We start from the raw sequence: 13,592 nt of genomic DNA, 5'->3' as shown, positions 1-13,592 counted from the left end.
TATGTTGTCTAAACTTATGTCAAGTTCCTGAAGAAAGTTAGAAATTCTAATGCCAAATGTTGGTAGGAGTTTTTGGTTTTGAGTAAATATGTTTTGGTATTGCGGCTTGACAACAAGGTCAAAAGCTGGATTTTTCGGGTTGGATTTCAATTGGGCGGCATATTGAAGAGAAAGCTTTTTCCTTCTGTCATTTAAGGATGGTTCATTTGCCTCTACATAAAGGCTCTGCACAGGTGTTGTTCGAAAAGCACCAAGTACCAGACGTAATCCTTGGTTTTGGATAGGATCAAGCATCTGCAGGTAAGAATTTCGTGCCGATCCATAAACGATTGAGCCATAGTCGAGTTTTGATCGAATAAGCGTCCTATAAAGGCACAGAAGCATTTCACGGTCTGCACCCCAGTCAGTATGGGATAGTACTCGTAACATGTTCATTGCCTTTGAGCACTTATCTTTCAAGTATTTTATATGTGGAACAAAGGAGAGTTTCGAATCGAAAATTAGTCCGAGGAATTTAGTCTGCTCGACAACTGGAATTCTGATATCATTTAATGTTAGGTCTGGATCATTATATGGTTTTCGTTTTTGGCAGAAGTGCATGCAGACAGTTTTTGATCTGGAGAATTTGAAGCCGTTTTCATCTGCCCATGTTTGTAGTTTGCCTAGACATTGTTGAAGTTGTCGTTCTATCGTGTGCATGTTCTTTGACCTATAGCAGATCAAGAAGTCATCAACGAAGAGAGACCCTTCAGTTGACTTACCGAGACATTTAGTTATACTGTTGATTTTCAGACCGAAAAGTGTTACGGAAAGGATTCCACCCTGAGGGACTCCCATTTCCTGTTTGGCTGTTTCAGAATAAGTTGAACCTACGCGAACTTTAAAATGTCTGTCAGATATGTAATTTGCGATGAATTTTGGGAGATTCCCACGTACACCAATTTCATGCAGGTCTTTCATAATACCGTATTGCCATGTAGTATCGTATGCTTTCTCCAGATCAAAGAACACAGCGACTAGATGCTCCTTCTTCGCGAAAGCTTCTCGAATGAAGGTTTCTAACCTGACCAGATGGTCTACCGTTCCTCTGCGGTTTCTGAATCCACTTTGGAGTGGACTCAAAATATTATTAGATTCAAGGAACCAAACTAGTCTAGTGTTTATCATCCGTTCAAGGGTTTTGCATATGCAGCTTGTTAGAGAGATTGGACGATAATTATTTGGTTCAGTGGTGTCCTTACCAGGTTTTGGAATTGGAATAATTGTAGATTCCTTCCAAGAATCTGGGATCTTTCCTGATTCGTAGACTTGATTAAAAATATAAAGGAGACAACGTAAAGATGATTCCGGTAGATGTTTTAGGAATTGGTACGGAATTTCATCTGGCCCAGCTGCTGAATCTTGTGATTTGTTTAAGGATTCAAGCAACTCTGGGAGATTGAATGGTTTATTGTAACTTTCTGTGTTGGAGGATTTAAAATTAAGACGTTTCTTTTCTTTCTCTTTTTTATATCGTTGGAATTTTTGGGAGTGGTTTTTGGCCGATGAGTTTTGGGCTATATTTTTGGCGAATGCATTTGCAATTTCTGATTTAGAAGAGAAAATTTGTTTTTTATTGATAAGGTGGGATGATGGTGCCGTTTTTCTTTTTCCACTTATTTTTCGCAATTGATCCCATACCTTTTTAGATGATGTGTTTGAAGATATTTTAGAAACGTATTCCTTCCAGCTATTCTTTTTATCGGATTTGATAGATCGCCGAGCCTTTGCTCTCCAAATTTTAAAATTATTGTAATAATTTAACAGTTGGGGAAGTCAAAAATCGTCTTAGAGCTGCCTTTCGGCCGGATCTATTAATAAAAGATTCTTCAGATAGAAGAAACTTTGTAGGTTTTGGAACGGACTTTGGTATAGTTTTTTCGGCAATAAAAGTAAGAGTTTCGGTAAATGTTTTAATTGAATCATCGAGATTAGTTATTTTTTCCACAGTAAGCTCCTCGTTGCACAGGTGTTGGAATTGAACCCAATCCGCTTTGTGCATATTCCATCGAGGAGGTGTTTTATCAAGAGGAGTCCCAATATTATTTAGAAAAATAGGGAAGTGATCACTCCCGCATAAATCATTATTAACCTTCCAGTCATAATCGAGAAAAATGGAGGGATGGCATAGTGATAGGTCGATGTGGGTACGGGAGCCTGTAGCAGGGTGTAAATATGTTGGGGTATTGTTGTTTAAAAGGCACAAGTTGTTTTTATCTATAAATTCCTCAATACGTCTTCTTCTCTCGTTTGTGTTCGGAGAGCCCCACATGCTGTTATGCCCATTAAAATCTCCGAGAATTATGTATGGTGTTGGGAGTTGAGAGAGGTTATTTAGTTGCTCACTAGTGAAAGCAACACTTGGAGGAAGATAAATTGAACAGACAGTTACTTGTCTGTGTAAAGTTGCACATACAGCGACAGCCTGTAAATTTGTGTTTAACGTGATCATTCTGTGAGGAATATTCTTATTGACAGCTACAGCTGCGCCTCCTGCTGCTTTGATTCCTATAGCTGTGGTGCTATTATACAGCGAGAAATTTCTAAGGGTAATTGGGTTTTTTAACATGACCTCCTGTAGGCAAAATAAGGCAGGTCTAAACTCTTTCGATAGATTTTGAAACTCTTCTATATTTGCTCGTAGTCCGCGTATATTCCATTGTATGATCCTGTTGTTATTGTTGGCCATTATCCTGGTTCATGCTGGTCGTTCTTCGGACTGACAGGGCTGCCTGGTGTAGGCTGTCTAGTAACAGCAACGTTGGTGATATGCTGTTCACTGTCGTCCATAAGAACGCCATACCTGTTGTAGCCAAGGATAGGGTCATCTGAACCCTTGGTCGGTTTGTTGTTTAGGGAGGGATGCCTATTGATCCGAACCCTAGATTTTGGTGTTCTTTGGTCTTGAGGGGGTGTAGTGGCAGGTCGTTTGGTAATTCGGGAGGTGTCGACCGACGGCTGTGACAGAGTTCGGCGTCTATGGTGGTCGGCACCTACCTTAGATTTACGTTCGTTTGTGTTCGTTTTTGTAGTCGATGGTGATGGTTCGATTGGTGGTGGTGTGTGTTTAATGGGTTTTGAAGGCTCTGGAGGTTTGGGGGTGGCACTCCAGCGAGAGGCTCTCCCAATTAATTGTTTGTATTTAGGTAGGTTTGCCATCTCGGGAGCATCTGGACCCCAGGCAGACTGGTCCTCAAATGCTTGGATAGAAGCATCCTTCACCGAGACGGTACCTGCTGACGACTTTTTAACAATTGTGGCAAACGTTGGGTTTGTGCTGTCCTTGCTCTCGACAATCCTCCTGGCTTCAGGAAAGGAAATATTCTCGGTATATTTCACCCGGAGGACTTCCCTTTCCTTCTTCCAGGCAGGACAGTCTCGAGATGAGGCCGCATGGTTACCCTGGCAGTTTATGCAACGCTTGCCAACAATGTTGCATTGGTCGTTGTCTGTGTGGCCTTCACGTCCGCAGTGTTCGCAGACAGTGTTCCGTCCACATCTGTCCTCGTGATGTCCGTACTTTTGACAGTTCCGGCACCGCAGAGGGTTGGGGATGTAGGCGGAGACACCGTACCTCTGGTAACCTATAGTTACCGTCTGAGGTAGCTGCGGCAAAACTGGAAGTACCCATGAGATTCACCGCCTGTTGACGGCGGTAAACCTCAATGAGGAGAACACCAGATCTCATTGGCTTGACGGATTTTACCTCGCCCGCTATTCCCTGAATTCCCTTCCTCAACAGGATAGGCGATAACTCGGAGGTATTCTTACCCTTATCTCTGGAGGACATGGTCAGGAAATGAGGGAACAACGGAGAGGCTCCCGTTCCAGATGTAGTTTTGGTTGCAGTTTGGATTTGGTTTGGTATTGTTTTTGTTTGAGGGGTTTGGTTAAGTATTGTTTTTGTTTGCTGTGTGTCTGTTGTGCTTGATGACTCGCCTTTGCGTTTTGTGTCATTTTGATTGTTTGTACCCATATGTATTTAGAAATTGTTCACTACTTTTGTCCCCACCCACCTCGGAGCCCAACAAGGGGACACTTTTGTTGGCACGGGTTTCCAGTGTCAAAAGTGTCAGGGTTACATCAAATAGTATACTCGCAAGAGAGTGAAACAATTTGGTTCTCCAAAGCAGTAGTTTGGTTCTCCCACGATTGCCCCTAAGCCACTGTCGTCTGGAGACGTGACCAGCCGATTGAAAATACAGGGACCGTATTGCCACCCGTCTAGTCCGAGTCTGAAGCCAAAGTCGTGTGTTGCAGACTGGCATGATTTAGAATCAACATCCAAACTACTCCACGACCAGGACCTTCTTCTCCGGATTTACGGGACGCAAACCACGGCAAACGGTTTGGCTCAAAATTGAGCTACTGCGTTAGATTACTTTTGGTCTGGTTCCTCAACTTTGACCTCTCTGGCATGGTTTGACCTAACAAGAGCTACTGAAGCTCTGGCCAGCCAAGCCCAAAGTTTCATTGAAACGCTCAAGCTTCCGGACCACGGCAAGGTAGTAATCCTCCCGGAAGCTCGTGTCCAAACCCAAAGTTATCTTATCTAATGTGTCTACACGTGTCCAAACCCAAAGTTAGCTTATCTATTGTGTCTACACGTGTCCAAACCCAAAGTTAGCTTATCTATTGTGTCTACACGTGTCCAAACCCAAAGTTACCTTATCTAATGTGTCAACACGTGTCCAAACCCATGGTTAGCTTATCTAATGTGTCTACGTGTCCAAACCCAAAGTTAGCTTATCTATTGTGTCTACACGTGACTAAACCCAAAGTTAGCCTATCTAATGCGTCTACACGTGTCCAAACAAAAATAAAGCTCATCTTATGTGTCTACACGTGTCCAAACCCAAAGTTAGCTTATCTAATGTGTCTACACGTGTCCAAACCATAAGTTAGCCTATCTAATGCGTCTGCACGTGTCCAAACCCAAAGTTAGCTTATCTAATGTGTCCACACGTGTCCAAACAAAAATAAAGCTCATCTTATGTGTCTTCACGTGTCCCAACCCAAAGTTAGCTTATATAATGTGTCTACACGTGTCCAAACCCAAAGTTAGCCTATCTTATGTGTCTACACGTGTCCAAACCCAAAGTTAGACTATATTATGTGTCTACACGTGACCAAACCCAAAGTTAGCTTATATAATGTGTCTACACGTGTCCAAACCCAAAGTTAGCATATCTTATGTGTCTACACGTGTCCAAACCATAAGTTAGATTATCTTATGTGTCAACATGTGTCCAAACCCAAAGTTAGATTATCTTATGTGTCAACACGTGTCCAAACCCAAATTGAGCTTAATGCTTTGAGAGGCTGACCGTATTCACGATTAAGTGGCTAAGGTTATGAGAGGCTGACCATAGTTACGATTAAGTGGCTAAGGTAAAAGAGGCTGACTATAGTTACGATTAAGTGGCTAAGGTTATGAGAGGCTGACCATAGTTACGACTAAGTGGCTAAGGTTATGAAAGGGTGACACACTTCTGAGATTGAAGTGAAAACATAATGTATCAGTTCATATTTGAGATGATTACGTGGTAGCTGGGATGTGTTTGTCTATTAAAGACTTATATACAGCTTATTTGTTCAATTATAGGGTAAACTGGCATTGTCTCGAAAGAAAGATGGAAAGAAAGAAAGAACATGTTTTGTTCATGCGACATCAACTCATAACCATTAGTACCACGTGTCAAGGTTTGGAACATTTTAGATTTTTTCCCTGTCGGCGAACAGCAGGTAGATTTCAAAGCCCACGTCACAGCATGGCACACATCGGTACACACCTCCCCACGTTGTTTTCGGGAACGCTAACCTATCTAGTACATGGATACCCATCATTTCGTGTCAGGCCAGAGTAGGTAGATGGATGTACTTCAGAGTGATACGACTGGACATTGTCATTTAGTTTTATATCTGTAGAATGGCACGTGGACCTACAGATCCGAGTCGATATCTTTATACATAAATTGATATTAAGTTTAGCAGTTATGCTAATTTATGTGTAAGCAATTGAACTTTAGTCATTTTGATAGAAAACACGATTGTTTGGTAGAGGCATAACCCGAGTGGTGTAAGGGAGACAACTCGCATAAAAATAAGCGCGGTCGGAGGATTTTCGACTTGTCCTGGAACACATATGTATCGAATGTTAGGAATTCCCTAAGGTTAAAGTGTGTCCCACAGGAGACTGATGTAGCAAATAGAACAAAGAGTTATAGAACACTTAAATGTAGATTATTTTTAATTGAGTTTAACATAGAAATCTCTATAAAATGTCTCCCTTTCTTTCCAGACGAGCCCTGGTTTGACCCCTCTTAAAAAGACAATGTTGATTTGGACCAATCAAAATCATTCAATTCAGGAAATCCTACCGTTTAGAGAAAGTAAGGCTAAAAGATGAAACCAAACATTTAAAACTATTTCCATAGTACCAGTGGCGTAGGAAGTCGTCAAAAAGTGGGGGGGGGGGGGGGGGGGGGGGGGGGCAATTTTTTTTTAACCTTAAATTCTACGCACTAAACAAATCGTATGCCATCTCCGCAAAATTAGTCAATAATTATCATTTCAACATCCCATGATAATTTTGATAATTTATGTATTACAAAATAAGTTACTTACGCAAATCAGGATATATTATATATTATTTATGGCAAAACATGAATCACCAGCCCCGGCCAGGATTTTCGAAAGGGCAGGGGGTCCAGTAATTTAGTAATAATGCGAGCGCCGTAGGCGCGAGCCGTTCCTTTTTTCTTTTTTTTTTAACGAGGGGTCTGAGGGGCCGCCCAGCGGGTCCAGGGCAGCGCCCTGATAGGGGGTTCAAGGGGGTCTAAGCCCTCCGCGGGAAATGAAATATAGCACATTTCCAATAATTCGGGATCAGGCGCGGATCCAGGAGTTTTCGAAAGGGGGGTCCAGTAATTAAGTGATCGTGCGAGCGCCGTAGGCGCGAGCCGATTTTTTCCCCCTTTTTGCGAGAGGTCTTGGGGCCGCCAAGCGGGTACCAGCGTGGCAAAGCTCCCCCTGCGGATCTGCAATCGAAAGGGGGGGGGGGGGGGGGAAGGGGGGGGGGGGGGCAGTAATTTAGTGATAAAGCGAGCGCCGTAGGCGCAAGCCGATTTTTTTTTGTATTTCCTCGTACCTGTTGGTAAATAGTATCACTCGATTCGCGTTAAAACCGCGCATTCTTATTCATGTTATGTTTCTGTCTTGTTCTCATTATGAACTCAATTTACTTCACAAATTATCATCAACTTATTGAATCTATGTGATGAAGTTTAGCAAAATTTCGTATTAAGATATAAATATTGACTTACCGGGCTAGTGCAGACGACCGACACACAGGTCTGAGGATTGATATACTAGTATAAAAGTCGGAATGTTCCGGATGTACAAGATACAGTTTTTATCGTTGCCTTCAAGATAACATTATCGGTTCGAAAATATACAGATATTTATCGAAATGAATATATAAATTCGTGTTTTTTTCCCCTTTTTTAGATTTTGGATGTCAAAAAGTGGGGGGGGCAAAAAGATATGTTTGCCCCGCCCCCCCCCCCCCCCCCCCCCCCCCCCCCACCTGTAAAAAGGGGGGGGGGGAATTGCCTCTCGGGTAGGGTTGGCTTTGATGTGTCTGCACGTGTCCGAAATATCATGTTTCCTATGTGACGTGTCTGCACGTGTCCGAAATATCATGTTTCCTATGTGATGTGTCTACCCGTGTCCGACATATCATGTTTCCTATGTGACGTGTCTACCCGTGTCCGAAATATCATGTTTCCTATGTGATGTGTCTACCTGTGTCCGAAATATCATGTTTCCTATGTGATGTGTCTACCTGTGTCCGAAATATCATGTTTCCTATGTGACGTGTCTGCACGTGTCTAAACCCCTCGTGTAGCTTAAGTGATGTGTCTATCTTTGTCACAACCCATTTATCGTGATGTGTCTATCTTTGTCACAACCCATTTATCGTGATGTGTCTATCTTTGTCACAACCCATTTATCGTGATGTGTCTATCTTTGTCACAACCCATTTATCGTGATGTGTCTATCTTTGTCACAACCCATTTATCGTGATGTGTCTATCGTGTTCAAACGCCTCTTGTATCTTATTTGATGTGTCTACCCATATCAAACCCCTCATGTATCTTATGTGATGTGTCTTCCCGTGTCAAACTCCTCATATATCTTATGTAATGTGTCTACCCGTGTCAGAACCCCTCATGTATATGTTTACGACTCTCAATGATAAATACTCTCAAAGTTAACGACTCTCAATGATAACGACTCTCATTGTTAAAGACTCTCAATGTTAACTACTCTCAATGTTAACTACTCATTGTTAAAGACTCTCAATGTTAACGACTCTCATTGTTAATGACTCTCAATGTTAACGACTCTCAATGTTAACGACTCTCATTGTTAACGACTCTCAATGTTAACGACTCTCATTGTTAATGACTTTCAATGTTAACGACTCTCATTGTTAACGACTCTCAATGTTAACGACTCTCAATGTTAACGACTCTCATTGTTAATGACTTTCAATGTTAACGACTCTCAATGTTAATGACTCTCAATGTTAACGACTCTCATTGTTAACTACTCTCAATGTTAACGACTCTCATTGTTAATGACTCTCAATGTTAACGACTCTCATTGTTAACTACTCTCAATGTTAACGACTCTCAATGTTGACGCCTCTCATTGTTTACTACTCTCAATTTTAACGACTCTCAATTTTAACGACTCTCATTGTTAACTACTCTCAATGTTAACGACTCTCAATGTTAACGACTCTCAATGTTGACGCCTCTCAATGTTAACGACTCTCAATGTTGACGCCTCTCAATGTTAACGACTCTCAATGTTAACGACTCTCAATGTTAACGACTCTCAATGTTTACGACTCTCAATGTTAACGAATCTCAATGTTGACGACTCTCAACGTTAACGACTCTCAATGTTAACGACTCTCAATGTTGACGACTCTCTATGTTAAAAACTCTCATTGTTAACGACTCTCATTGTTAAAGACTCTCAATGTTAACGATTCAATGTTGACGACTCTCTATGTTAAAAACTCTCATTGTTAACGACTCTCATTGTTAAAGACTCTCAATGTTAACGATTCAATGTTAACGACTCTCAATGTTAACGACTCTCATTGATAACGACTCTCAATGTTAACGACTCTCATTGCTAACGACTCTCAACGTTAACGACTTTTTGACTTAAGTTGAAATAAAACCCTTTTTTAGCTTAAGCTGAAATCTTTTCGACTTAAGGTGAAAGAAAACATTATTTTAGCTTAAGCTGAAATCTTTTCGACTTAAGTTGAAATAAACATTTTTTTAGCTTAAGTTGAAATCTTTTCGACTTAAGTTGAAATAAACCTTTTTTTAGCTTAAGTTGAAATCTTTTTGACTTAAGTTGAAATAAAACCTTTTTTTAACTTAAGCTGAAATCTTTTCGACTTAAGTTGAAATAAAACCTTTTTTTAGCTTAAGCTGAAATCTTTTCGACTTAAGTTGAAATAAACTTTTTCAGCGGGTGGCGGATGATCATTATGCAAACATACTGCTCATTTTGGCATAATTTTGCCGCTCATCTTTGTTTTTAAAAAAAAAATTATATGTATATTTCTGTGTTTTTATGTTAATTTTAATAAAATAATACGGAAGGCCACTCACAGGGGTGAGCCAAAATATTTTGCCATGATTCTGTGTCATTGTCATCTGTATGTAAAGCAAACAAAGCTCGCAGCATTTAAAGTATTTATATAGTACATGTACCGTATATAAAAAAGGAGGGCATGGCTTGCATGATCTCTCAATCTGTTTTAAGTCATTTCATCCTAGAAAGCATAACAATACTCATGCTGTACCGAAATGGTTAGCTTCAGATGCATGATGTCACGAATGGATGACATTGATGACATCGAAAAATTGTCAGTTTGACCTTAAAGTGAAATATTGAGGTAACACAGGTCACCATGACCCCTTATGCGATGTTGTTGGGTGTTCATGTATTGTTGTGAGAATTACCATCTAGATTTTAATTAGATTAGTAGTGGTATTTATTAGCTCACCTGCAAGAAGGACAAGTGAGCTTATTATACTGTCCGTTCGTCCGTCCGGTGTCAACATTTCCATTTTAACAACTTCTTCTGAATAACCAAGAGTTCCAGAGACCTAATACTGGGCCTGTAGCATGCTGGGATGAAGGGCTACCAAGTTTCATTCAAGGTCACAGGGGTCAAATAGGCTAAACTCTTTTAACAACTACTTCTAAATAACCAAGAGGCCCATGCAGGGACTTGATATTGGTCATGTAGCATGCTGGGGTGAAGGGCTACCAAGTTTGTTCAAATAAAAGACCTTGAACTATATTAAAGGTCACAGGTCATGAAACAATGTATTTGTTGATAGCCAAGAGACTTTGAGATCTGATATTAGGCCAAAACAATGCTGGGATGAAGAACTTGTAGAAAATGTATTCACATGAATTAGCCAAGCCTACTCTGATATATGATTAAAGTGGTAATCAGCATAGTTTCTGCAGAAATGACCTAGATCAACTTCAAAGCTGCTGTAGAGCCAGGTGAGTGATACAGGCCCATTGGGCACATTGTTATCTTTAATAGTGAGTGCATCACAGAAGTATAACATAGTGTCTTTACTTTAATAATACGACAGCTTCACTCACCAAAATTCCTCAAATATCAAGTCATAAACATTCTTCAGTCGCCCTGGGGTATCACTATGGACCAAAATAACAGACATTTATTCATTTGGACGCTAATATCATTACTCCATCTCTCGTATAATCCTCCTTCATTTCACCAAAAGAATTTTTTCATCTTTATGATCTCCCACCAATAAATTCCCCTTTATTTACTTACTATAGTTCATAATATGATGACTCAAGGTAGTCAGATGACCATTAAGGCCCATTGGGCCTCTTGTTCTTAATTATGTTAATGTACTATACAAAGGATCACTGGATAGCAGGTGAGTGATACAGGCCCATTGGACCCTTTTTCATTTTACATCTGCTACTACAGCCTTATACAGCCTTACAGGTAAATGAGTATAGTAAAGGGATTATGTAGAGTGAAAGGGGAGGCTGGGTTAGAATGAAAAGGGAGGATGAGTCTGATCTAGCTATCTAACATGATGTTATTAAATTTAGAAGGTCAATCTGAAGGTGTTTCCCAGATCTGAACACTCCCATGCAGGTAGTGGAGAGTAAGATTAATTGTACAGTAGCAACAACCTTTAATTTGGAATTTTATCTTTTCTTTATAACAACTTTGTTACTCCTTATGTCTCCCTTGACACTACCTCACTCTTGATTTTTAGTTGATCAGTCACAGTTTATTTCAACTTAACTCAAAATGATTTCAGCTTAAGCTGAAACAAGAGGCCCATGGGGCCTGTATCGCTCACCTGGTTGACCAAATGTCAAAATAATGTTCATGTTCAATTCGTTTTATTTGTCAATCTCAAACAATGCTATGTAGTTATAGTGTGGGGATCCCAACTGCTTTAAAGAAGTAACGAAGTCTAGACTCTCTAAGGGTTTGAAAGACCTCAAGGATTGTTTTTACAACATGCATTCATAACTAAATAACTAGTACCGATTTAAAGGAATTACCTTTATTTCTGCTATGGGGTCCCACCCCTTTGGCCCTTTAGGGGTCAAAATCATTATTAATGCAAAATCTGTTTCGCTTTCCCCAAGGATGTTTCTGACCAAATTGGGTTCAAATTCATTCACAACTTAATAACAAGTAGCGAATTAAAGGAATTTCCTCTATTTGCCTATTTGACCCCTGCCCCTTTGGCCCCTTGGGAGTCAAAATCATCATTTATGCAAAATCTGCCCCCCCCCCCCCCCCCCCCCCCCCCCAGGCTGTTTTCGACCAAATTAGGTTCAGATCCATTCATAACCTTTATGACTAGTAGCGATTTAAAGAAATTGCTTCAATTTCCCCTATTGGGTCCCGCCCCTTTAAGCTTGGGCCCCATGGGGGTCAGAGTCACCATTTATACTAAATCTGATCCCCTTCCGCCGAGGATGTTTCTGACCAAATTTGGTCAATATACAATAAGAACTTTATGATTACTAGCGATTTGAAACAAATGTTGACGGACGGACAATGGACGATGGCATAAGCTCACCGGACCTTTAATCCAGGTGAGCTAAAAAAAGGTTTTAAAGGTACTATATAAATACTTTAAATGCTGCGAGCTTTGTTTGCTTTACATACAGATGACAATGACACAGAATCATGGCAAAATATTTTGGCTCACCCCTGTGAGTGGCCTTCCGTATTATTTTATTAAAATTAACATAAAAACACAGAAATATACATATAATTTTTTTTAAAAACAAAGATGAGCGGCAAAAGTATGCCAAAATGAGCAATATGTTTGCATAATGATCATCCGCCACCCGCTGAAAAAGTTTATTTCAACTTAAGTCGAAAAGATTTCAGCTTAAGCTAAAAAAAGGCTTTATTTCAACTTAAGCTGAAAAGATTTCAGCTTAAGCTAAAAAAAGGTTTTATTTCAACTTAAGTCGAAAAGATTTCAGCTTAAGCTAAAAAAAAGGTTTTATTTCAACTTAAGTCGAAAAGATTTCAGCTTAAGCTAAAAAAAGGTTTTATTTCAACTTAAGTCGAAAAGATTTCAACTTAAGCTAAAAAAATGTTTTATTTCAACTTAAGTCGAAAAGATTTCAGCTTAAGCTAAAAAAAGGTTTTATTTCAACTTAAGTCGAAAAGATTTCAGCTTAAGCTAAGAAAAGGTTTTATTTCAACTTAAGTTGAAAAGATTTCAGCTTAAGCTAAAAAAAAGTTTTTATTTCAACTTAAGTCAAAAAGATTTCAACTTAAGCTAAAAAAGGTTTTATTTCAACTTAAGTCGAAAAGATTTCAGTTTAAGCTAAAAAAAAGGCTTTATTTCAACTTAAGCTGAAAAGATTTCAGCTTAAGTTAAAAAAAGGTTTTATTTCAACTTAAGTCAAAAAGATTTCAACTTAAGCTAAAAAAAGATTTTATTTCAACTTAAGTCAAAATGATTTCAACTTAAGTTAAAAAAAACTTTTATTTCAACTTAAGTCAAAAAGATTTCAACTTAAGAGATTTTTTTTAATAGAGGAAACGAAACGTGTTAAATAAATAGACAATCAGAAGCAATGCTTGGTGATTATAATAACCTTGTACATGTAATTGAGATTGTCATCCCACATGAAATAGATCCGGGGCCGTATTTATTTAGAAGACAGCACAGTCATCTATCCCATCGAGATTTTTCCATATCAGATGAAAACGAAGTCCGAGTGAGATACCGGTTTTGTCCAGGAAAGATCGTTTTAACCGTAGATTTATTGAGAGATTAACTGGAAAGACCTATGAATAGGAGTAAAATATAGGTAACATCGCTAAAGTGGAAGTCTGCTTTACTTATATAGTAAGGGAATATGTGTGTTTCCTTTCATTACTTCTATTTAATGAAAAATAATTATGATGTGAG

Source organism: Pecten maximus, chromosome 19 (genome assembly GCF_902652985.1).
Source record: "Pecten maximus chromosome 19, xPecMax1.1, whole genome shotgun sequence".
Taxonomy (NCBI): domain Eukaryota; kingdom Metazoa; phylum Mollusca; class Bivalvia; order Pectinida; family Pectinidae; genus Pecten; species Pecten maximus.
Note: the sequence above shows the minus strand (reverse complement) of the source record.